A 23490-nucleotide genomic window follows, 5' to 3' on the forward strand; every position below is an offset into this window, starting at 1 on the left:
ATCTTGTGTGATGCAGAGCTGGTGATGTGTTACATTTTCTCCTCGATCTGTCAACAGCTCTCTACCTATTTTGACAAGAGCTGCAGTTGGGGGATATACGATGCACATGTACACAAAAACTTCTCTCTGTCTCTGTCTCTCCTTGCCCCCTTCTCTCTCTCTCTCTCACATACACACATGATGCACGCATGCCTCCAAACTCAGAGAGGCACGGGCATGCTCTTGATGACAGATGGTTACCCTAGAAACTCTGCAAGCCTCTGCACCAAGTGGCCAGGAAATAATTGAGAGAGGGTCAGAGAAAAGGTGTTTACTATTTGTGTCCATTAGAGTCTAGGCAGGAAAGGATTGATATTCTCAAACAGCCATTAAGGAAGGTTTCCTAAAGTGCTTTCAGCAACATGGAAGAGTGGGTGCCCTGGGTATGGCAGCTCCATCCTCAAGAGGCAGCAAGGGGGAGTAGTTGAAACCAGCAGGTACCCAGGTATCCCAGCGGGCATGGTTGTCTGTCTGGAGCACCCTGCCTGACCGGCTCCCGGCCTTCAGGAGTGGGACACAGACAGCCTGTAACGTGCCTGGCACATGTTAAGACATGATAGATACAAGCCTGGTTGACTTGTTTGTTCACCATTTTACTCTCCTGCCAATAAATGTATTTGCTTTTTTTTTTTTTTTTAAGATTTTATTTATTTATTTGAGAGAGAGAATGAGATAGAGAAAGCATGAGAGTGGGGAGGGTCAGGGGAGAAGCAGGCTCCCTGCCGAGCAGGGAGCCCGATGTGGGACTCGATCCCGGGACTCCGGGATCATGACCTGAGCCGAAGGCAGTCGCTTAACCAACTGAGCCACCCAGGCGCCCAAATGTATTTGCTTTTAAGACATGAGACATCTCACTCTGGATCAAACTAGCCAAAGCCCCAGAGGACAGTCTCGGGGGCACGATGAAGAAATGAAGAACCTTCTGGGGCACCTGGGTGGCTCAGTCAGTTAAACATCTTCCTTCTGCTCAGGTCATGGTCCCAGGGTCCTGGGATCGAGCCCCGCATCAGGCTCCCTGCTCAGCCAGGAGCCTGCTTCTCCCTCTCCCGCTCCCCCTGCTTGTGTTCCCTCTCTCGCTGTGTCTCTGTCAAATAAATAAACAAAATCTGGAGAAATAAATAAATAAAATATTGGCAACAAAATAGCTCCATTCTAAAACAAATGCACGTCGGCCTCTGAGGTGTCGGAAGCACCCTTGTGCCCACAGGAGCCGCGCGTGGCTCTGGGCGGGTGATTCCCAGGCGTAGCTGGGACCCCCGCACCTGCTCCCGAAGGAAGGATCCTCAGACTGGAGTGTCATGCTTCTCCTTCAACAGCGGGAGCCCCGCGCCCCCGCCAAACCAGGTGGCCCCCAGCAGGGGCCCTCGTGAGCTCGGGCACTGCACCACCACCGGGTTCCCGCCTCATGGGCTCACACACCTGTGGACCACCCAGGTGCAAGGGGCAAGTGAAGGACACTGCATTACATTCTTAATTTTAGAAAAATGGAAAATTTAGAGAGAGCTTCCATTTTCATTGTTTATGAGGATCTGGAAGTTGGTAGTAAAATGTGATGAAAATATCTTCAGGATACGCTTGCCTAAAGCCCAGAGCCTTTCGTTCTTGGAAGCCCTTGTGGACATTTTCTGTAGAGGAGCGAAAGGCTGCCTGTCCTCTCTTGGGATTGAGTCTGGGGACCACACAGGCAGCAGAGGCCAAAACATGGACTGTTTTTGAATCCTTCACTAGAAAGCCTGATTTCATTCGAAATTATGCTTGTTTGCTTGCTTTAGGTATTCCTGTAAAGCCACGTCTGAGGGTCCCGAGCACAGCTGGGGTGTGCAGTTGCTCGAGGAGACTCTCATCCACCCCCCTAGTGGATAAGGGGCCAGCTCGGGCCGCTGGAGGACCGAAGACCCTCACCGCTGCCAAGGGCTGTAACATCCACATATCATTTAGCAAAATTGCATCTGTAAGAAATAAAGGGACGATATTAAGGAAATGTATAAATTAGGTGGTCCCCTCTTTTGCTGTCCAAATTTATATCTTATCAAAATAAAAATAACCAGGGTCAGGGAAAGAGACAGGAGATGACAAATATTTGCAGATCCTAAGACAGAGGTGAATTTCTGCAAAGTTCAAAAAATATTCAAGGGGTATTTGGTTTTAGAGATGTGGTCATTTATCCAGGATTTCTATGTCATTTATCGTGTGACAGTTTCCACTGGTGCAAAGGAGAATCCTCAAAGTGCTGGCCCTCACAGAGCTTCGGGTCTAGGAAGGGAGGAGAATGCATCTCTGAAGTCAGGATGAATTAAGTGGAGGTGAACGCACGAGAGCACAGATGAAGGAGATAGAAGCTCAGTGCTGAATGGTGGGTGAGGCTTCCTGAACCTGTGGGTGTGCAGAGGCAGCATATGGAGTCCCTAGCATTTCCTGAGGCTGGGGGAAGGGGGCAGTGCCGAGAACACAGGGCAGGGGCTGAAGAAGGAAGGAGGCTGGGGGAGGGGCGCATCCTAAAGCTGTTGCCCACAGGAGCACCTGGAGTGAACCCTGCAGGGAGCCTGGATACAGGGTACGAGGGAGAGCACACACTTGCGGGGACGAGTCCTCCCAGCCGCAGGCTGCCCTGGTGTAAGCTGGAGCCCGGGCTCCCACTGGGAGGGCAGAAGAGCCGTTGGTTGGGCTCAGGAGAATCCCCACAGAAGGAAACATACGGGCCTGGCAGGGGAGGCTAGAGGAGCATCCCAAAGATGAGGCCCAAGAGATGTGGGGGCAACTGGGGTCCAAGATGCGTCTGCCACAAAGTGGGCGTGAGCAACAGGTTCTAAGCCCTGGGCTGGTGGTCTGGAGAGAGTGCACCAGGTGTGAGTGTGAGTGTGGGACAGACAGAGGGACAGTTATGAAAATCCAGCTCAAGTAGGCAGTGTTGGGATCCCCGAGCTGCCGAGCAAGGAGCTGGGTCCAGGACACAGAGGCTAAGTTGAGTTTTGGACTTAGGCACCTGTGGCCAAACGGAACGGCCATGGCTAGTCAGCCACTTGGATGATGAAAATCTCCTGAAGATCAGATTTGGGCTGGATTTTTAGCTGGAAACATCCCAGGACAGTGCAAGCTTGTACAAAGTCACAGGATCTGCGGGGCCCCTGACGGTCTGACTCTTGGTTTCGGCTCCGGTCATGATCTCAGAGTCATGGGCTCAAGCCCCAGACTGGGCTCTGCACTCATTGCGGAGTCTGCCTGCCCCGCCCCCCGCCCATGCTCCCTCTTTCTCAAATAACCAAATACATAAAATCGTCAAAGTCACAGAAGCTGAAATGAGAAAAGGCAGCCAGGGGCCTCCTGACGGCCACAGCCCCGGCTCGGTGGGCTGACTGGAGAAGAACGAGACCTAGTGCCGTGTGGTCAGTCAGCACTCGTCTGTGTCACAGAAGCACTGTGCTGACTGGGGACAAAGCCATTCGGACTGCAGGAGAGAGAGGGGCCTGAAGGGCGCTGTTTTTCCATTTGTTTTCCAGGAGACTCGTGCTGGGTTGCTAAACAACAGCTCTGCTTTGGACGGCTTTGGCGTCCTATAAATACAGATCCCCACGGGAGGGTCCGGTGTTCCCTGACTCAGCTCCAGAAAGAGCAGGTGCGTTCACTGGGTGAGTCATGCCCCTGGCGGCTGAGCCGGGACGGGGCTGCAGAGGTCCTCGTGGGACGAGAGGAGGCGAGGGAGGAGGCCCAGGCTTCCAGGGCCGCACTGACCTGAAATTTGGGGATTCTTGTTTTTCATTTCTGTTAAAATCAGTAGCACCACCCTGGCTTCGGAGGAAAACTCCTGCGTTGATGAATATGATTTTTATCTGTTCATCTGTGGATGCACATTTAGGTCATTTCCATACCTTGGCTGTGGATTAAAAAAGAGACAGAAAGAGAGAGAGATACTTACAGTGGAATACTATTTCGCCTTAAGGAAAGAAATCTTACCAGGTGGAACAGCATTGATGGACCCAGAGGACACAGTGCTAAGTAGAACGAGGCAGACACAGAAGGACAAACGGCGCATGGTTCCCCTGCCCTGAGGGCCCTAGAGTGGTCCAGCGCAGGGAAGCAGAGCGGAAGGTGGGAGCCAGGGCTGGGGGAAGAGGAGGGGGGCGGGAGCTGTTCAAGGGAGAAAGCCTCAGTTGTGCAGGATGAACGAGTCCGGAGAGCTGCACCGGCCCCGTGCCTGTGGCCAATGGTACTCTGCTCTGCCCTTGAACGTCTGTGAGGAGGGCGGACCTCATGTTAGCTGCTTTTACCATAACATAAAACCAGTAGGTGACTATCCGATCGACCCGGAGAACTTTCTTCTCTCCTGTTGCATCCACAAGGCATTGGTGCATGGAGACATGGCTCACACCAGCCTTCCAGGTCAGAACACCCGTTTTGTCAAAAGCACCTCAGAAGCGCTGACATAAGGAAGCAACAGACAAACGTGACTATATCGAGGACACTTGAGATTTGGAATCCTTTATCAAATTATTTTTTTTCGTTAATGAGTGCCACTCATGTGGCAGGAATAAGGGCTGTGCATTCTGATTTGGGACACTGTTTTAAAGTGGATTCTGCAGTTCCCATGAGCTTTCGATCTCCTTGCACTCTGAGTAAAGTGCTACTTTTATAAAAGCTGGGGAAGTTGTTCTTAATGGCTGCTAGAAGGACGGTGAAGCCGAGATAGAGGCAGCTGCAGGGCAGGAGCCGGGCTGGATGACGCACTGAAGCAGGTTTGCGGGAAGTACACAGGGGGGCTCGCACTCAGACGTCAGCCCCGCTGCTCTGCACGCCGTCCCGCCTGCCCTGCGGATCTCCGCTTCCCACGCCCTCCACCCTGCTTTTCCCGGGGTCCCCCACACAGGCACATGGCAGGCGGGCTGTGGGACCCACTCCCCTCTCCAGGCCGGCGGCCACGGCTCTGGCCAGGAAGTGCCTGCCCAGTAGATCGCACCCTTCCAGGAACCCTGCAGAAGGAGCCACCGGAGCTGAGAGCAGCTCCTGGGGACGAAGAGGACAGGCGGTTTGCCCTGACCACGTGTTCCTGTTATAATCAGACAGCACACGGGTTTACCCCGATCAACAGAGGATGTAGGAAAGCATGATGACTCATCCTGTTTGTCCCCAGCTCTCCTTTCACTCATCACCCTACAGAGAATTTCTGGGAATACATGGACCTTAGTGAAGCTCCTAGAAAACAGGGTCAGTTCGATGGGAATATCGTTGTTATTCTTAAGTCATGTTTTTTTTTTTAAAGATTTTATTTATTTATTTATTTATTTATTTATTTATTTATTTATTTGAGAGAGAGAATGACAGAGAGAGAGAGAGAGAGCACATGAGAGAGGGGAAGGTCAGAGGGAGAAGCAGGCTCCCTGCTGAACAGGGAGCCCGATGCGGGACTCGATCCCGGGACTCCAGGATCATGACCTGAGCCAAAGGCAGTCGCTTAACCAACGGAGCCAACCAGGCGCCCCCATGTTTATGATAACCTATTATTTATAGTAATCAAACCGTTAGTGAAAAGTTACCAAATAAATAGCTGGGTGACTTTCAGTGGGAGACTGTATTGTCCTGTCACTCAGGAAATATGGATCCCCCTTGCCACACCCCCACCTCCCCAGGAAGATGTACAGCCTGGCCTGACAAGCCATAGGCTGAAGGACTTACTTTTGCTTTTTGCAGTGGGAGGGGATGTAATCTGCCTGAGCAAAGACCTAGACACACTTGCTTATTTTGGCTCACTCTATATGCAACTCCTGTCTTCATGGGAACCATGTGTCCCAGTTTACAGCTCTTCCTTCAACCTGGAAAGGCGTGATAATCAGAGCTGTGCTGACCTGCAGCCTGCAGTAGAATACTGTAGCCTACCTGCAGACCCAGTGGGAAATAGTGAAATGTTGGCTGTTTTAAGTCACTGAAAAGGGGAACTGTTTGTTGCCCACAGCAAAAGCTGACTTGCCTGTTTGCTCATTGACTTACGATATCATTTCAGAGTACAAGTTTTATTCTGCTGATCTTCAGTTGGCAGTTACATCAGCTAGCTATTGCCACAATAATGCTGCATAACAACCAACCACAAATTTCAATAGCATTCAATACGTGTTGATACCTTATGCATTTGTGCATTCACTGGACTAAACTAACGTAGGCTGGGCCTCACTGGGGTGAATTGCCTGGGGTAGCTCTGCACTGTGTGTCTGACATCCAATTCCTGGACCAGCAGGTTATCTTAGGCACCAGAACGCAACTGTGCAAGCAATCCTCAAGCTTCTTCTGTGTCACGAATGCTAACATCCTGACTCACATGACCAAGCCAGCATCAGTGGACCAGGGAGGTAAATTCCTCCTTGGTGTCACCTTGAGGTAAAGAGGAAGGACTGAATATTTCTGAAGACAATCTGATTTACTGCACTAATTAGTCCTAATATTTTACTGGGAGTAATTTTGTTGTTGTTGTTTGTTTATGTTCTGCTTTCTCTTTCCGTTTCCAGATAAAGAAACTATACTAAAAAACATGCTTCACAACCTATATACAGACTGCCTTCAGAGGATTTCTGCCATTGAGCACTTACATAACGTGACCACCTGTAACCTAATTAACTGGTCATTCTCTACATTATCTATTTAATATTGATCAAGCGTAATGGAACATATTGAACACACTTAGGGCTCTGACAAAAATCTGTTTTGTTCAATATGGTGCCATAGCCACATGGAGCTACGGAACGTTTGAAATGTGGTTCGTCCAAGTTGAAATGCTTTCATAGTATAAAACATACACTGGATTTTGAAGACATCACATAAAAATATAAAATATATCATTAACAATTTTTGTCTTGATTATATGTTCAAATAAAAACATTTTGGATATATTGAGTTAAATAAAATGCAGTACTAAAATTAACTTTACCTAGTGGTGTCAAGGAACAAGTAAGGAACTCTGAAAGCCCTCTCTTTCATAAAAGTAATGGGACCACTAGCAAATTGGTCAGAATCAAGCTTTTTCAGTACTCTGGAAATTAATTAAAGGTGTACAACAATCTAGGGAGCCACTTCAAGAAAAATGGCCACATCTTGGTAAGAACAACAAGCTTTGTAGCATTTTAACTTGCATTCTCCCATCTCTTCTCTTCCCTGCTCCACAGTGCCTTTGAACACCATCAGCATGGTTGTGGTGAAGATCAGCAGCCCAGGAGGAGGCAGAATGGAGGCCTGTTCAGGGTTCCCTGGGAGACTCCACTCACAAGCCTCTCTTTGTTTTACTGATTTAGAGCCTATTCCCACCAGTAGCCTTTTCTCCAGTGGTGTTTGTCTAAAACAATCAGAGGCAATTGTTGAGTATTGCAGTTGCCTAAGGCAGTGGGGAAAAGTTGGACAATCAATAGAATAAAATAAAAACTGGAGAATGACACATCCATAGGATGCTTTAAAAAGTTCTAAGCTATTTCTGGGGCTCTGGAAGGTCATGCACATACATATGGTTGTGTGCAGGCTCAGGAAAGTCCTTAAAACTCTGGAAGCTCTGGGGGTACCTAGGTGGTGCAGTCAGTTAGGCCTCTAACTCTTGGTTTTGGCTCAGGTCCTGGTCTCAGGGTCATGAGATCGAGTCCCTCATTGGGCTCTGTGCCCAGCATGGAGTCTGCCTAGGACTCTTCTCCCTCTCCCTTTACCCCTACCCCTAAAATAAATAAATAAATAAATAAATAAATAAATAAATAAATAAATAAATCTTTTTAAAAAATCTGGAAGTAGGGGCGCCTGGGTGACTCAGTTAGTTAAGTATCTGTCTTTAGCTCAGGTCATGATCCCAGGGTCCTGGGATCGAGCCCCGCATCGGGCTCCCTGCCCAGTGGGGAGCCTGTTTCTCGCTCTCCCTCTGCTTCTCCTCCCTCCCCCGCTCACGCTTGCTCTTTCTCAAATAAATAAATAAAATCTTTAAAAATATTATAAAAATTTTTTAAATTAACAAATTAAAAAATCTGGAAGCTCTTACCTCTAGATGACCTTGGGACTCTAAGCCAGTAAGAAGTGCAGGTTAAGGCAGGGTTGCCAACTGCCTGGCTGAGTTTTGAAAGCATTACCCAACTTGCACACAGGGCCCCTTGGCAAAGGTTGGGAGACTTACTGCTTCCAGGCAGTTAAGGAAATCTCTGTCCAAACATTTCTTGCTCACTAAGGTAGTTGAGCAGAGACATCAGTGACCAAATAGAGGGGACATAATTAGTTCAGAAAGGTAGCTAAACAAACAACAGCCAAGTAACAGCACAACAGCAAATCCTGGGGAGAGGGGGGACTCTGATTTCCAGAGTTGCCGCATATTATTACCTAGAATGTTCAGTTTTCAGCCACCACAACAACAAAACTATAAGACAGAATAGGAAACAAGCAGATGGGGCTCACACACAGGGGGAAACGAAGTTGTTGATAGAGATGGTCCATGGGGAAGCCCGGACACAGAACTTACTAGCCAGAAACTTCAAGTCATCTGTTGTCAATGTGTAGAAAGAACTCAAGGAAACTGTGTTGAAAGAACAAAGGCAAAGTATGAGAATGCTGTCTCATCTAGCAGAGAACAACAATAAAGATAAATAATTTAAGAAGAGCCAAGTGGAAATTCTGGAATTGAAAAGTACAATACTGAAATGAAAAGCTCCCTAGGGAAGCTCAAGCACAGATTTCCAGAATCAGGATTTCCACAGGTGGGGCATGAGCCTGTCCCTTTTCCAAGCTCCCACATGAGTCTCACGTGCTCCTCTGACAGCCCCAGGTACCGCACGCTCCTCTAGGTTTCCTGGGACACTTGGAGCATTCAGAGGCCAAGAGTCCAGCCAGAATTATACACGGGCTCCCCCAGGCATTTGTCTTTTGGACAGAGCTTCACAAGTAATTCTGATGTGCGTGGCAGGATGATCCCATTGCCCAGTGGGGCCTGGAGACGGACTGAGCAGCCACTTCTGGGGAGAACTGGCTGACAAATGTTCCAAGAAGACAGAGGACATGTGTAAGAGCTTTGCTTAGGACTGAGCTCTCGAGGGAAGCGATGTTTTTCAGAGCCAAACTCAGACACGTGGGAGAGAACAGTTTGGAGGGGCACCTGCTCTGGTATAACATGTACCACTCAGTGGGGAAAGAGGGAGAGGGTCTTAAACAGCAGAAAGTTACTTTCTCTGAGTTCCAGAGGCTGGGAAGTCCGAGATCAAGGTGTGGGCAGGGCTGGTTTCTGGTGAAGCCTGTCTCCCTGGGCTGCAGACAACTGCCTTCCCACAGTGTCCACATGTGGCCTCATGTGCGCGTGGAGACAGAGATCTCTGGTGTGTCTTCTTATGTCACCAGTCCTACTGGATTAGGACCCCACTCTTAGGATCTCATTACACCCTACTTACCTCCTTAAAGGCTTTGTGTTCAAATGCAATCACCCTGGCATTAAGGCTTAAATATACAAACAGCGGAGGGCACTGTTCAGTCTAGAAACAGGAGGGCAACAAAGATTTGACCCTTGGGAACAGATACAGAGCCTTCAGAATGGAGATATGCCTTCAGGACTGCACTGTTGAAGAATCCCCAAGGCTCCCTCCCTGAGGTTCCCTCTGGTGCGAAATGATAGCGGCCTGCACGGCTGTAATTAGTGCCATTAAAAGCAAAGGGGCACGAAGGGGACAATGTCTCGCCGTTACGATGAAGTCATCTAAGGGGCAAGTTTCAATTTATCTTCTCTTTGAAAGAATTCGGTATCACATTCGGAGAATTGTGAAATTTTAAAATCGTAGGGACGGAAGGAACGCAGAGGTCTTGTGATATAAAGGCGTCGTCAGACCCACCTGCTGCTTGGTCGCTCTTCACAATTCTCCTGCTCCATCTGAAAAAGGAATTGTTACCCCTCGTCCCACACACTGGGGCACAGCGAAGTTTGATGAAGACATACAAATTGACCAAGCAACGTACTAAAAGCAAAAGGGCAAGAAGTGTGCCTTTAATTAAACAAACTAATGAACAAACAAAAGAACTGATCAGAAATAAAGAAAATGTTTTTGAACCTATCTGCTTTTTTCCCATGTTTTTGAGTTGCTTGTATAAAAGTTTATACAAGTTATTTAGAAGTTGACTGGAATCCTCAAAAGAGAAAGGTCTAATGGTACCTGGAGAAAGTCTCAAGGAACATGGTTCTCCAACCCCAAACTTAGGCATGGTTCTGCACCCTTCGCAGCCTCACACATTGGCCCCCATGTAGATACCTGTAAACGTTATTCCCCGTTCCCTGCAGACTTCATTCAGGACGCGTATAGCAGCACGGAAATGCCTACAACGGTCTTGTTCTGCAAGTCTTCAAAGCAACATTTCCAGAAAAGAGAAGACCACAAATCGCCATCCCCAAGTTGTCGCTCTGATCCCTTCCCGGAGCTGGAGATTAGAGGATGCCGCCGTCCAGATGGTCTACGGCTTCAGGTTGCCGGTGAGGTCATCCCCAAAGCTGAAACGGGGACTTCGCTTCACGATTCCCCGTGATGGAGAAAGAAATAGCTGCCTATCAGAATTGCCATCGAGAACAAGATGGAAGACCTTGTTGAGACTATTGCAGGGCACTGATACCCCGTAGTGGTTCAAAACCCAGCGCAACTTGGCAGTAGACATAGAGCTTCAGGTCCGAGTCAGTGACAGACACCGGGGTTGGTAAGTGGCGGTCCCCGGGGCCAAATCCATCGCAGCCCGTTTGGGTGTGGCCGGTGAGCAAAGAGAGATTTGGGATTTTTAAATGAATGAACAATATTAGAGGAAGAAGACTATTTCATGACAGATGAAAAATATGTGAAATTCAAATTTCAGTGCGCTTTAATGAAATTTTCTTGGAACTCCGTGTGCAAGTGTGTTCATTCACTGTGGACTTTGTGGATCACTGGTGGCTTTTCCAGGCTACACGAGAACAGCTGGGTGCTTGTAACGGAGGTTATATGGCTATAAGGGCTATCAGAGGGCACTGGCTTGTTCTGGATTCACAATTACAGTGCTGTCCTCCTCCTGAACCCCCATATGACCCTGGAGCTCTCCTCCAGCTGGACTCCTCACACAGGAATGCTTTCCCAAGAACCAAGGCCACTTATTTAAGGAACACATACCTCCTTTTCCTAACAGAAAGCTCGCTGGCCCTCGAATTTGAAAAATAAGCGGTCGGAGCACTGGGTGTTATACGAAAACAATGGATCGTGGGTCAGCACATCAAAAACCAATGATGTATGGTGACTAACATGACATAATAAAATTAAAAAAAAAAAAAGAAAAAGAAAAAGAAGCAGCTGCCCCTGGACACAGGGATCCTATTTTAATATCTCAAGGTGGTTTCGTTCCTCGATCGACTTCTGCCGCAGCTGAACCTGTAGGTGGCAGCAGAAACTCACCGATGACACGCTTCGCGGCGTATCTGTGGGTCTGTCCGCGTGTATGTCTGGGGTGGGGGGGTTGGTGTGTGTGTGGTATGTATGAGTGTGTCTGCATACGCATGACTCAGGTGTGTGTGAGTGTGTACGTATGGTGTGTGTGTCTGTTTACATAGTGTGTGTGTGCGTGAAGCATGCCTGCCTTAGGTGGCGAGTGCCCCAGAGAGGGGACAGCTTGGGGAGGCGTGCCCCGCTCTGTGACGCCCGCGGGAGGGGAGGAAGAGGCGGGCAGAGCCTGTCGGCCAGCACAGCGCCCAGGGACACTGTGGAGACACCCAGAACCACCTCCACCCCCACTGGCTCAAGTGTCCGCACTCGGGGCTCTGTGGGGGGCAGGTGCCGTCTTCTGAGGAGGCTTCCTGGGGGGCGGAGGGCGGTCTGCTTCTCGGCCAGCTCCTTTGCTTTCTGCCCTCAGCCCTGGCCCAGGGGCCACAGGTCCTGCCTTTGGGGCTCTTTGTCTGGATCTGCACCTTTTGCGGATGACGGCGAGCCGCGCCCCTGCAGCCGGCCCTGCTCCCTGGGCTGTGGATGGCGGAAGCTTCCATTCTTTCCAGCCCCTGTGTGGGCACCCTCAGCTCCCCACATCCTGAGCCAGCGGCCAGGTGCCATCGCTGCATTGAACTGACAGGGGAAAGCTTTGGCCCTGGTCGTTTTGCCTGGGGCATGTAATAAGAAGGTTGGGGAGGGGGATTTCTTTTAATTCAGTTCTTTCAGATTAGCAGACCCAAGAAACAGGAAGGAAGGAAGCCTGTGGACACACTCCCCGAGTGTGCAGCGAGGTGACCCACTGCTTACGTGATGCTCTGAGCCCCACTTTCCCTATCTGAGAAATGGGCCACGTTGCCCCACCGCCCTCCAGCGCTGGGGGCTTGAACGAGGCAGTGTGCGCGGCCAGGCTCGGTGACCCACAGCACACACACCGTTCCTGGACGTGCCGGCGACTAGCACGGGCTAGGACAGCGTGTCCCTGCGGACGGGGCCAACTCGGCACGGCCCCACCAGGCCCCCATCCTGTCTGACTTCCGCCCCCCTTCTGCGCGCCCCCAGCAGCTCCGTGGCCACTCCGCAGGCAGCAAAGGCTCTGCCCGCCTCCGCGCCGGACTGGCGCGCTCCCTGGAGTGAACGGCATGCACCCGGCAGCGGGCAGAGCCCGTGTGAGCCCCGTGCTCTGCTGGGGACGCCAGGACTTGCCCTGGGACGGTCTCTGCCACCATCCCGCGGCCTTCATTTGTTTCGGAGCCTGGGGGATGAGCGCTGGGCCCGCTCAGCCACATCCTGGGCCGGGGCCCACCATACCCGCACGTTGCCCTTTTCCCTCGGAGCAGGCCTTCTGGAGCCGGCGTGCCTTCCCCAGCGAGAGGTGCCCGCGGCTCGGCCCCGGGGACGCGGCTTGCTCCACTCCCCACTGGACCCGGAGCCACCGTGGCTCTGAAATGGGCCACGCTGCTCTGCCAGACGTGACCTTGGTCCTTAATTACTTGCATCACAGTCTGTCCTATCCTGTTCTCTTTGTCGGGGCTCAGGCTACAGGCGAGATCCTCCACTTGGGACACAGGTACACCCACTGAAGAATTCTTGGAGACACCAGACACGATTTCTGGGGGAAGGGGAGTGCGTTCTCTCAAAAGGCAGCCCCTGACTTCTTGCGCCCCCCACCCCCTGGGCTGCCAAGTATGCAGCAATGGGTCCAGCTCAGCACGAGGGGCCTCTTAAAGACAGACATCCGTCTGCAGCAGCTGTGGCCATGAAGCTCCTTCTCCACGCCGGTCAGGGCCCAGGGCCGCAGGCCTGCGGGAGCTCCAGGCTCGGGGGCCAGCACTGGATTCACTTCCCCACAAGCCGCTGGCCACGCAGTGCTTCAGGGATTCCCATGTCCTGCCGTCTTCAACCGTAAGATGACTGAGCGGAGCCTGTCCTGTGGTGTCCACTCCGTCAGAGGAAAGCTCTGGTCAGGCCTTGGACCCGTGCAACTTCAGAGTAAGAGCTAGTATAAGGATCGGGGTTTTCAATCGCTCTGAGATGTCTCATGTGTGTGCACGCGGGCCAGAACACGCAGGCTCGCTTACCAACGGTGTGCGCTCTCTTTCTATCAGACAAAACACCACAGTCTTGTTGGAAAACTGCACAGAAAAAGAAACTCTGCCCCTTCCTGTTCTATATTTGTTCTCGGGTGCTTGGCTGGTGCAGTCAATCAAGCGTCGGCTCTTGGTTTTGGCTCAGGTCGTGATCTCAGGGTCGTTGAGATCGAGCCCCACGTTGGGCTCCGTGCTCAGCGCTGAGCCTCCATGAGACTCTCCATCTGCCCCTCCATTCACACACACTCTCTCTCTCTCTTTCAAATAAATAAATAAATCTTAAAGAAAAAAAGAAATAGCCCTTCAATGTTTTTCCTGCTTGTTCAAATAATAATGGGTTAACAATACCAGTGTTCATGTGACCTAACTCCAGCAAACCAATCAAAGCAAAGGTGAGAAAAGGCAGCCGAGGTGTGCCTCGAACACAGCAGTCTCCAAGCACCCTGTTCATTCTGCAGGGATGCGCCTGGTGCCTCCCGAATCAGGAATCCTGGGCTTCTTGTGCCAGACCCCATGGGGATCTGCAGGCATCCAAATGTACTCGGAAGGCACTTGTGGATTTGGCTTGATTGGAAGATGCTTCTGTTCCACGTTCAACCGTCGCAGAGAAAGCTGACTTTGCATGGGCCATGGTCCTCACTGTAACTGACAGTTGCCATAAAAACAGGGGGAGGTGTAGTGCAAATTTTGCCAAGCGTTTATGAAGACCGGGAGAGCGTTTCTGCACAGAAATCTCTGTGAGGGTCCACAGGTAGTGGGGCGGAGCTGGGGGGGAAGGACCTCGGTGGGGGCTCGGCAGCACCTGTCAGACTCGCATTGTCCGCAGACAGAGCAGCAGCCAAGGGAAAATGCTCGCGGCTGCCGGCTTAGTGATTGGTAAATAATGAGCTCCTGGAGGGAGGCCTCTGGTTTTCAGAGCATATGCTCTAACAGATGGAGTTGCATCGGCCCGTTTGGGGTGCACTCCGGGGACCTGCCAATCACTGGCATCTAGCTTCTGGGAGGGAGCGAGCCTTTAGAAAAGGACAGAGGTATTGGATAGCGGCATCGAACCCATTTCAATGTGGGCCAACCTTAACCACAAGGGCCCTTCTGCCCCCAGAAGCCCAGAGAGCCCCAGCAAGGCTTCAGCTCGGTCTGGAGATGTTGCATGCAGGGAACTCTACAACTGGATCTGTGTTCTCATAGTGGGGTCCCGGGACCAGCCGCAGTGGTGGCCCCTGCGAGGTTGTTAGAAAGGAGAATTCTGGCCCACCCCACACCTGCTGGGGAAACTCGCAGTCCGTGTGGCAGCGAGCCCCCAGGCAAGCTAAGGTTTGCGAACCACTGAACCAGCTCATCACCGAGGTAAGGACCAGGATGACAGTCTTTGCTCCTTCCCACCCTTCTTTCTGAGGCCCAGCACATTGCTGGACATGCATGTGATCCAAACAGATGGTTTTGGAGGGAGCCAAGGAAGTGGAGAAAGGACAGGGATATAATCTCAGCTTCCCTCCTTCAACTTGGTTTCAGACTGAAAAGCCGAAACCCAAGGAAGAGCACGCCTCTCTCTATGGGTTTATTTCACATGCTGCTCAGCAGCAAGATCCGGTGGTGGGACCTGTGCCCACTCCTGCCGGGCGCCCAGAGAAGCAAATTTCATAGAAAGATGCGGAGCTGCTGCCAGCCCAATCTTGAATTCGGGAGGGCTCCGTTTGAAGTGACAGGATGAGCCCTATGCACCATGCCAGTTAAGAGGCAAAGAGAGCAAAATGCAAAGCAGAGCGGCTGGGGGAGAAGCTCCCGCTCGGGCGAGAAGCTCCCGCTCGGGCGAGTGGTGCTTCTGTGAGCCACGCTCCCGGCGGCAGCGACATGGAGGGGCTGCCCTGAGCAGCCGAGCGGCGTTCCTGTGGCCAGACCTTGGAAGAGCAGCTACGGCCCTTGGAGACCCTGCATCGACCCGGCTCTGGAAAGCTCCTACCACCCAGCAGGGCTGGTGTCCACTCCTGCCATGGACACTGAAGTTGGGGAGCAAGAAAGGGCTTTTAGGAAGCAAAGGATTTCTCCAAGTCACTTAGGCTGACTGGGCTTTGAGTTTCTCCGTCGGCAAAATGGAGCTATTAATATCTTCCTCAAGTATGTTTTGTGGATGTTAAATGAGCCGTGCCCAGCGCCCAGCATCTGGTACGTGATGGTGCCAGTGGTTTGGAAATGTGGGTTGCCACCCAGTATGGGGAAAGAAAATCAATTCATAGTAAGCCATGATTCTAAATGATTCGGGTTGTTGTGGATTCTAAATGCTTTATTGGGGCTTCCAACTTGAATCTTCTTGATATTAACTGTTGCATTTTGTTCCTTATCGTATGTAGTATGAGTAAGCTTTTTCACAAAACCTTTGTTTCATTTGTATTTATCATACACATGAAGTGGTTTGCAAAGCGTCATCTATTTCTTAGAATTGTAGACAAAAAAACAAAAGGAAAACATTGCATTAGGTGATCAATAGACACTAGTCACTCTGCTCGTTTCTCCCTCATCTGTCCCTCAGGAAAACAGGGTGGCCCCCTGTATCCATCTGGCTATCTAAAAGGATTCTGTACCCAGTGACGATTCGGGTAGCAGGGGCATGGGGGTTTCCCGCATCGCCAAGCAACTCAGTTGTGACCCTGTCTCTCCCCAAGGGTAGTGTCAGATTCCCCAGGTTATGGGCTCAGTCCCACATGACCGCCCCCACGCCCTTCAGACACCGGTCCCCAAGATCGGGCTGTCACCTGAGCTCTTGGGCTCCAGATCAGAGGTTTGGATTTGAGTAATTTGCTAGTGGGGCTCACAGAACTCAGGGGAATGTTTTACTTACCAGATCATTGGTTTATTATTAAGGGACACAGCTCCCGAGCAGCCGATGAAGAGACGCACAGGGCCGCACCACTCTCCCGGAGTCTCCAGATGTTCACCGACCCAGAAGCACTCCAAACCCTGTCCTTCAGGAGGTTATGGAGGCTTCATTGCATAGGGCATGATTGATTAAACCACTGGCCTTTGGTGATTGATCCAACCTCCAGCCCCTCTCCTCTCCTCTCCTCTCCTGGAGGTCAGGGGTGTGACTGGAAGTTCCAACCCCCTAATCAATCACAGGGTTGATTTGTTGATCCGCCAGGTGGCTGAATTCGCCAGATTCCAGCTGTGGCTAGATTTGCCTCATCAACATCACAAAAGGCACCTTCGTTGCTCTCCTCACTCTGGAAAACCCAGCGTTTTAGGAGCTCTGTGGCAGAAGTAGGGACAAGGACCAAATATATCGTTCTTATGATGAATGACAATATTACAGTATCAATCTGAAGGGCCGCCACAGTTGAGGCAGAGGGACAGGGTGCGGATCAGTATTTCAGCAGACCGTACGGCCACTCCACTCCCTGGGGAATCATGGGCCGGCAGGTGTTGCGTGGGAGCAGGACTCCGCAAGCACCCAGCTGCCCCCAAGAGCCAGTGGGACTCAGGGGGCTCTGGGGTCTGGAGGGACAGATCAGGGTGCTGGCGGGCGGCTTGTGGATAAAGAGAGAACAGAGTACCCTTCTTGCTTGCCCTTCTTGTCATGGTTTTCTACCAGGCAGGTCTGGTAGACCAAGACGAAGAACCCCAAACTCAGAGAGCGGCAGGAGGTAACTCAGAGATGGAGAGAGAGAGACAGAGAGATGCAGAGACGGAGGCGTGTGCATGTGTGTGGGGCAGGGGCAGGTCCCCGCCAGGCCGCACCTACCCTGGTGTTTGAAGGGAAGGCAAGCGTGAGTGAGCTCCCCCTGCCTGGGCCAAGGCACCTGCGCCGTGCAGCTGGGCTGCTGTGGGGACATGCGCATGTGGGGATGGAGACCCAGCTGCTGCGACACAGTGGCCATCATTCCCCTGAACAATGACCTTGACTCCCCCAGGAGCAGCCACCACATAGATTTACCAGGCGGTCCACCCCTCTCTCGCCGTGCAGGCATGGCACTCATCCAGCCTCGCCTCTCTGCTATCTCTGCTCCTTTCACCTCAAACACATTCCCCTCTCCTGCTGGAACCGTCTGCTCAGAGCAACAGGACAAGACGTGCATTCCCTGCTCACGCCCCGCTGGTCCATGGTCTACTTCCCCAGGCCTCCTTCCCCAAAACTGGAAGTTTCCAGCCTGAGATGCTAAGAGGGAGGCATGCCTCCTGGAGGCTGCCAGCTCTCATGCTGGGTTCCTGCCCAGGGGATGAGATGAAATGATGAGAGCGAGCAGCTGGGCAAGAGCCTCTGGGCTTAGGAGCGCGCCCTCTGACCTCAGGGCAAGCCATGGTTTAGGACTGGAAAGTAAGGTGGGGATCCTACTAAGAAGCACCCCCCATCTCTCCGGGGTCAGGGAGCACTGCAGAGGCTTTGTGTCACCCCCTCATGGTTGCCACCAGAACCTAGGAGAGATGGGATGTCTCTGCAGATGCGGAAAAACACTATTCCTTTCTCTCTCTATGTGGCTCTCTTTTTGTTTTATTGTTTTTGGCCAGTGGGGCTTCAGCAGACCTACACTGCTGCTCGTCTGAGGACAAAGCGCTTACTCAATACATTTTATTTTTTGGAAAGGCTTTCTGAGAAATATTTTTGGTGGGGGGTTGGGGGGAGGTACCCACCAAAATGTGATAGATTTACACTAAGGAACTGAAAGAAGAAATGATCTGAATGAGTTAGATTCACAGTTTCCAAATGGCATTTCCTCTTTCCTCATCCCCATCAGAGTGTGTGTTAACCAAATTGGCAGCAAGCAGATTTAGGCTTTGGGGTAGAAGATAAAGCTGGAAGGAAGCTTTGCTGTTAGGGCTGCAAGTGGCCCATTGATACTCTGTCTATTTCTGGAAACTCCCACTGTTGAAACGCCTCCAGCTTTCATTCCAGCGCCATCTTTCCGGAAACATACATTTTTGTGTGGGTGGTATCCAAGTGCTCTTTATCATGAATTCATCCATTCAGCAAATATGAACGGGGTGCCTCTGACCACTGGCATTCCAGCTGGCCTCTCCTCAGAGCAGGGTGTGTGACGAGGAGGCCTAAGGCACGTGGGTTTACAACCTTGGCTGCGCATCTGAAATGGAAAACCTCACGGCCATGTCAATATGCAGACAATCCCACTTCTGAGTAGACCCAGAATAACGAAGCAGGGAGTCTTCCAGTTGCTTGTATGCCCATCCACTGACAGATGAATGGAGAAACAAAATATGGCATGTACACCCAATGGGATGCTATTTGGCCTTCAAGAGGCAAGAAATTCTGACACCTGCTACAACGTGGGTAAACCTTTAAGACATTATGCTGAGTGAAATAAGCCAAACACACACACACACACACACACACACGTCAAATACTGTAGGATCCCACTTACATGAGGCCCCTAGAGCAGAGTCGCAGAGAACGTAGATGGTGAGCACAGGGGCTGGGGCAGGGGATGAGGAGGTGTTCAATGGGGATGCAGTTCCAGTTCGTCAAGATGAAAAAGTTGTGGTTGATGGATGGTGTTGGTGGTGGCACAAGAATGTGATCGTATTTAATGCCTTTGGACGTTACACTTACACATGATTAAAATGGTAAATTTTACGTTATGCATATTAGAGCACAGTTTTTAAAAATCCCTTGAGGCCCAATCTCAGACCAAGGTGGTCAGTATTCCTAGAAGCAGATCCCAGACGCTGGGTCCACTGCACAGCTGGGACCGAGCTGGAGTTCAGGCGAGTCTGATGCTCTGTTGTAGATGTCCCAGCTTGCCACGAGCCTCCAACAGAGTGCCCATTGCTCGTCTTGAAGAAGCTGGTGTCCTGAAAATATGGCAAATAGAGAAATTCTGATTGCTTCTCCAGGTGGCGTGCGGAAGTACTGAGGTTCTCTCGGGGGTCCGCTTCTATTCAAAGGACATCTGAACTCACAGGGCTGTCTAAGCTCAGTTACTGGTGCTCGCTTTACGTAATGCGTATGTGTTGATACCATCATGGGCCCCCTACTCTGCTAGGCGCGGGGCTACGACATTGAATAAAACCTTCCAAGTCTCCACTCTTTGAGGATCTTCCAACCTAGTCAGAGAGACACACACAATTTACTAAATATACAAAATTTATTTTATATGTGTGGGGTTTGCAATGGAAAAAACTGAGCACAGTCGGGGGGGTTAAGAGGGTGGGAGGGGCGTGGCTTAAGGGTTGGTTTACCATTTTTGTTTGTTTGTTTGTTTTTTTAAGATTTTATTTATTCATTTGAGAGAGAATGAGATAGAGAGAGCATGAGAGGGGGGAGGGTCAGAGGGAGAAGCAGACTCCCCGCTGAGCAGGGAGCCCGATGCGGGACTCGATCCTGGGACTCCAGGATAATGACCTGAGCCGAAGGCAAGTCGCTTAACCAACTGAGCCACCCAGGCGCCCTGGTTTACCATTTTTAAAAGAACTTAGCTCACTGGATACAGGAGAACTGTGTTCTAGAGGTAATTTGTCAATTTGGAGGAGTGGTTGGCCACTCAGCAACTACTTTACCTTATACCAGGGTTAAAAAATCAGTAAATGCATTGTAGATAATGAGACCTGGGTTTCTCGCCATAGAGAAAGAAGTTACAGATAAGCAAGGGGCCGGATGCTAGAATGAACCTTGTTCTTTTGGATTAGAATCGGAGATGTCAGCATGACCTCCTGCTTATTTTAATCTGTGCACAAATGAGTAGACACAGAAATAAATATGTGTGCATACACGGGTTAATATGCACACACATTTTTTTCTATTCCTGCCTGCTAAGAGGGCCCAGCAATAAGTACGTGCAGCACCTAGAAAGTGCTCTCTGACTCCTTTCTCCAATAAGAGGAAACAAGGCACCTTGGAGAAATGGTTGATTCCAGGACTGGGACAGGGAAAGCATAAGATGAGCTTGGGGCATCTTGTGACTAAAAAGGAAGGAAGTGATTTTTTAAAAACTGGGGGTTGGGGTAGGGGAGGGATGGAAGCTGGTCGACAGGAACCAACCCAAAGGGCTACCAGCAGTGCCAGCTGGAACAATTTCAGCCACAAAGATAAACCGAGATTGTGTTGGAGTCTACCCCAAAGGATGACACGAACAGGTGCGAGTCCATCCTGACATGAAGAAATGATTGCACACGGGAATGAAATGGGACAGGTCAAGTAATTCCAGTCGAGATGCAGGACCGAGAGCACGGAATCACTGGGAACACCCCAGGGGTAACAGCTGCGGGCACGATGGGAGTTTTGAGGGAAAGCAGGATATCGACAGAGCCTCAAAGCCCCTACCCTCCAAAAAAGCTCCTAGACCCTGTGTTAGCTTTACCATCCATCCACAAGTTCTTCGGCATCCCTCCCCCCAGGAAGCGAAGCTGCGTTGTCCTCCTCTGAGGAAGAAAAAAGTGGTGACTTTACAATGGAGAGACCCGGCGGACCACCTGAGCCAGGTGATCAAGGTAAACATCCCAGGTGACAAGTGGCAATGACATCACACACTCCTTGAAAGGATGAGATGACGCACACACATCACTTCCATGGCATTCTCCCCAAATTCATCACTTCCACGTAATCATGAGAAAGCACCTGACATGCCCAGTTTGGGGGAAATCCTCCAAAATACTTGGCTGGTGTTATTCAAAAAGGTCAAGGTCATGATGAACACTGAGGAACTGTCATGGATTGGAGATTTTAAAGAGAATGATGCCTAATTCAATACGGTGTCTAGTGGGAAATGTGGTGAAATCTAAAGAGCCTGCGCTTTAGTTAATAGTGTGATGCTGTGGGTCTCCGCATGTACCCGGGATAGACGCACTATGCTTTTGTGAGACCTTGACTTTAGGGGAAGCTTGGTGAAGGATCGGGAACTCCTAGGACCATCTTTGCAACAGCTTTGTAAATTTAAAATAATTTCAAAATAAAAAGTTAAATTAAAATTTTCAAAAGAAACCATTGGCCTTCTACACCCTCAGACATCATGTTTAACCATAGCAGGCAATTGCCTTAATGAGGCCCAGACCATCCACGTAGGAAAGCACAAAGGCTTGATTCTGGGCGGCTCTCAGTGATATGAGGCCAGCCTGACCACCACTTGGTGGCTCTTAGTGACAAAGGCTGACCACCATCCCTTTGGGGCATTGGGGACAGTAATGGAGGTTGAGGAGCAGAGTTTCATATCTCAAGGCTGAATGGTGGCTGAATCACAGCTTCTTCCACTGGTGAATTCCAATAGACCGAACACAATGCATAGATTATTCCTTTGTCTGGAGAAGAATCTGCTCAGATGGAGACACCTGCTAGCTCAAGCTGATCACAGTTCCTAACTGGCTGGTTCTGGATTCTTAACACTGCTGCTGGGGATCAACTGGGTCACCATTTGAGCTTTGCATCTTTATTTGCCTTTCCCTCTGACCCAGTGTCCACACTTGAGCTGGAGAGATCTTTCACACAGTGAAGAGCATGCCCAGATGCACACTGTCTGCTGGTAGAGATGCTCTTGCCCATCAGGTTGGAGAACGGAGGACTTCTGCTACTTTACTCCAATGTGGTTGGCATGATAACTTTCAAGACAGACCATCAGTTTTATCTACAAAGATCTCACATAGACACGACTTTGGAGAAGACTGTGGAGGGAGGGGGCAGCAGGTATGTTGGGGAAAGGGCTTTTACAACCTTCCAAGAAACCCACTGATGATGCTAGGACTCAGCAAGATTTCCCCTTTCTTCTTTCTAAAGACATTTTTAATGTATTCATGAGTGTGTGTGTGTGTGTGTGTGTGTGTGTGTAGAATGTAGTTGTAGACCCTAACATCAGTGCCTATAGTGGAAGGGGCCCTGGACAGTAACCAGGAGACCTGGTTCTCCCCCAGCTTCACTACAAACCATATCTCTCGATAAACACCTGACTCTGTCTAGGTCCCATTTCCTAACCTATTAACCAGGGGGGTTGAACAATAACAACTTCTAGAACTTTCATCTTGTTGTCCCAGCGACAGGACTCTACAAAATGGGAAATGGAAGACCCCTGAGCGTATGAAGTCCATCCACCATGCTACCTGAGCCAGCTCAACACAAACACAGAACAGAGGTGGGGTTACTGTAGGGGCTTCTCCATGCACAGGCTCTCAGTGAGCCCAAGATGAATGTTGACCGAACATTTACAAAATGGCTCCAGATGATGTCAACAGCCATCTCTTTCATAAATGGGAATGTGTTGTGTGCATTTGGACCCCATGGGCCAGCTGACTGCTTGTCTGACCGTACCACCTGAGTAATGCCCGGCCCTCTGGTTTCAAAGAATATGGGTCCAAATCGGAATGATCAGTGAGGCCCCCTTTCTTTTCCAAGACAAAAAGCAGTCCTCTCATTATAGCAGACCACAAAGGAAAATCTGTGTAATTAATTCACTTGGAAATTAGCTACCTCTCTCTTCCCAGGACACACGGTGGAAGGCTTTGTGCTCTGGTAACCATTGCATCCCATCCTGATGACCAGGGCTCCAGAGGGACACACCTTGCAGCCAGGTTCTGCTGGGTCATGCTGCCACCCAACTCCACATGGGCTGGGGTGACCTACGTGGGTGAACAGATGTGAAGGACAGGGACCCAGCTGGGAAAGCAAGGTGGGGCCAGCCTGGCTGTTGAGCGGAGAGAGGTGCTGGATAAAAAGCAGCAGAACCAAAGACACTTTCTTATGACCTGGGCTACCTTCATCACAATGTGAACTCTTGCTCTTACCAAGGGGCTCAAGGACGCTCTCTGACATCAAACACGGCTCAGACAGAAAAAGCACATTTTGACAAATGCAAGGAGAAACAAACCAAAACCACTCTTGGATTTAATTGCTCATAAAACACAGAGGGATTGAGAAGATTAAAAGGGAAAAATGTCTGAGCAAAATAAACTTGGAGCTAATAAACACAGCACATGCAGAAACTGTTTGAGATACTGGAAACAAAACTGGGAGGGTCAGA

General features: G+C 50.4%; 1 long non-coding RNA gene across 1 annotated transcript; it reads right to left on the reverse strand.

The window, feature by feature from the left end:
- Positions 1-1498: 1498 nt before the first annotated feature.
- Positions 1499-16644, reverse strand: LOC118026372. The gene is made up of 3 exons (XR_004683548.1): positions 16380-16644; positions 3769-3910; positions 1499-1988 (listed from the first exon to the last, which is right to left on the reverse strand). It is a non-coding gene; the product is annotated as an uncharacterized LOC118026372 (long non-coding RNA).
- Between the last annotated feature and the right edge of the window lie 6846 nt (positions 16645-23490).

The sequence above is a fragment of the Mirounga leonina genome, unplaced genomic scaffold (assembly GCF_011800145.1).
Source record: "Mirounga leonina isolate KUSES-001 unplaced genomic scaffold, KU_Mleo_1.0 Mir_224, whole genome shotgun sequence".
NCBI lineage: Eukaryota > Metazoa > Chordata > Mammalia > Carnivora > Phocidae > Mirounga > Mirounga leonina.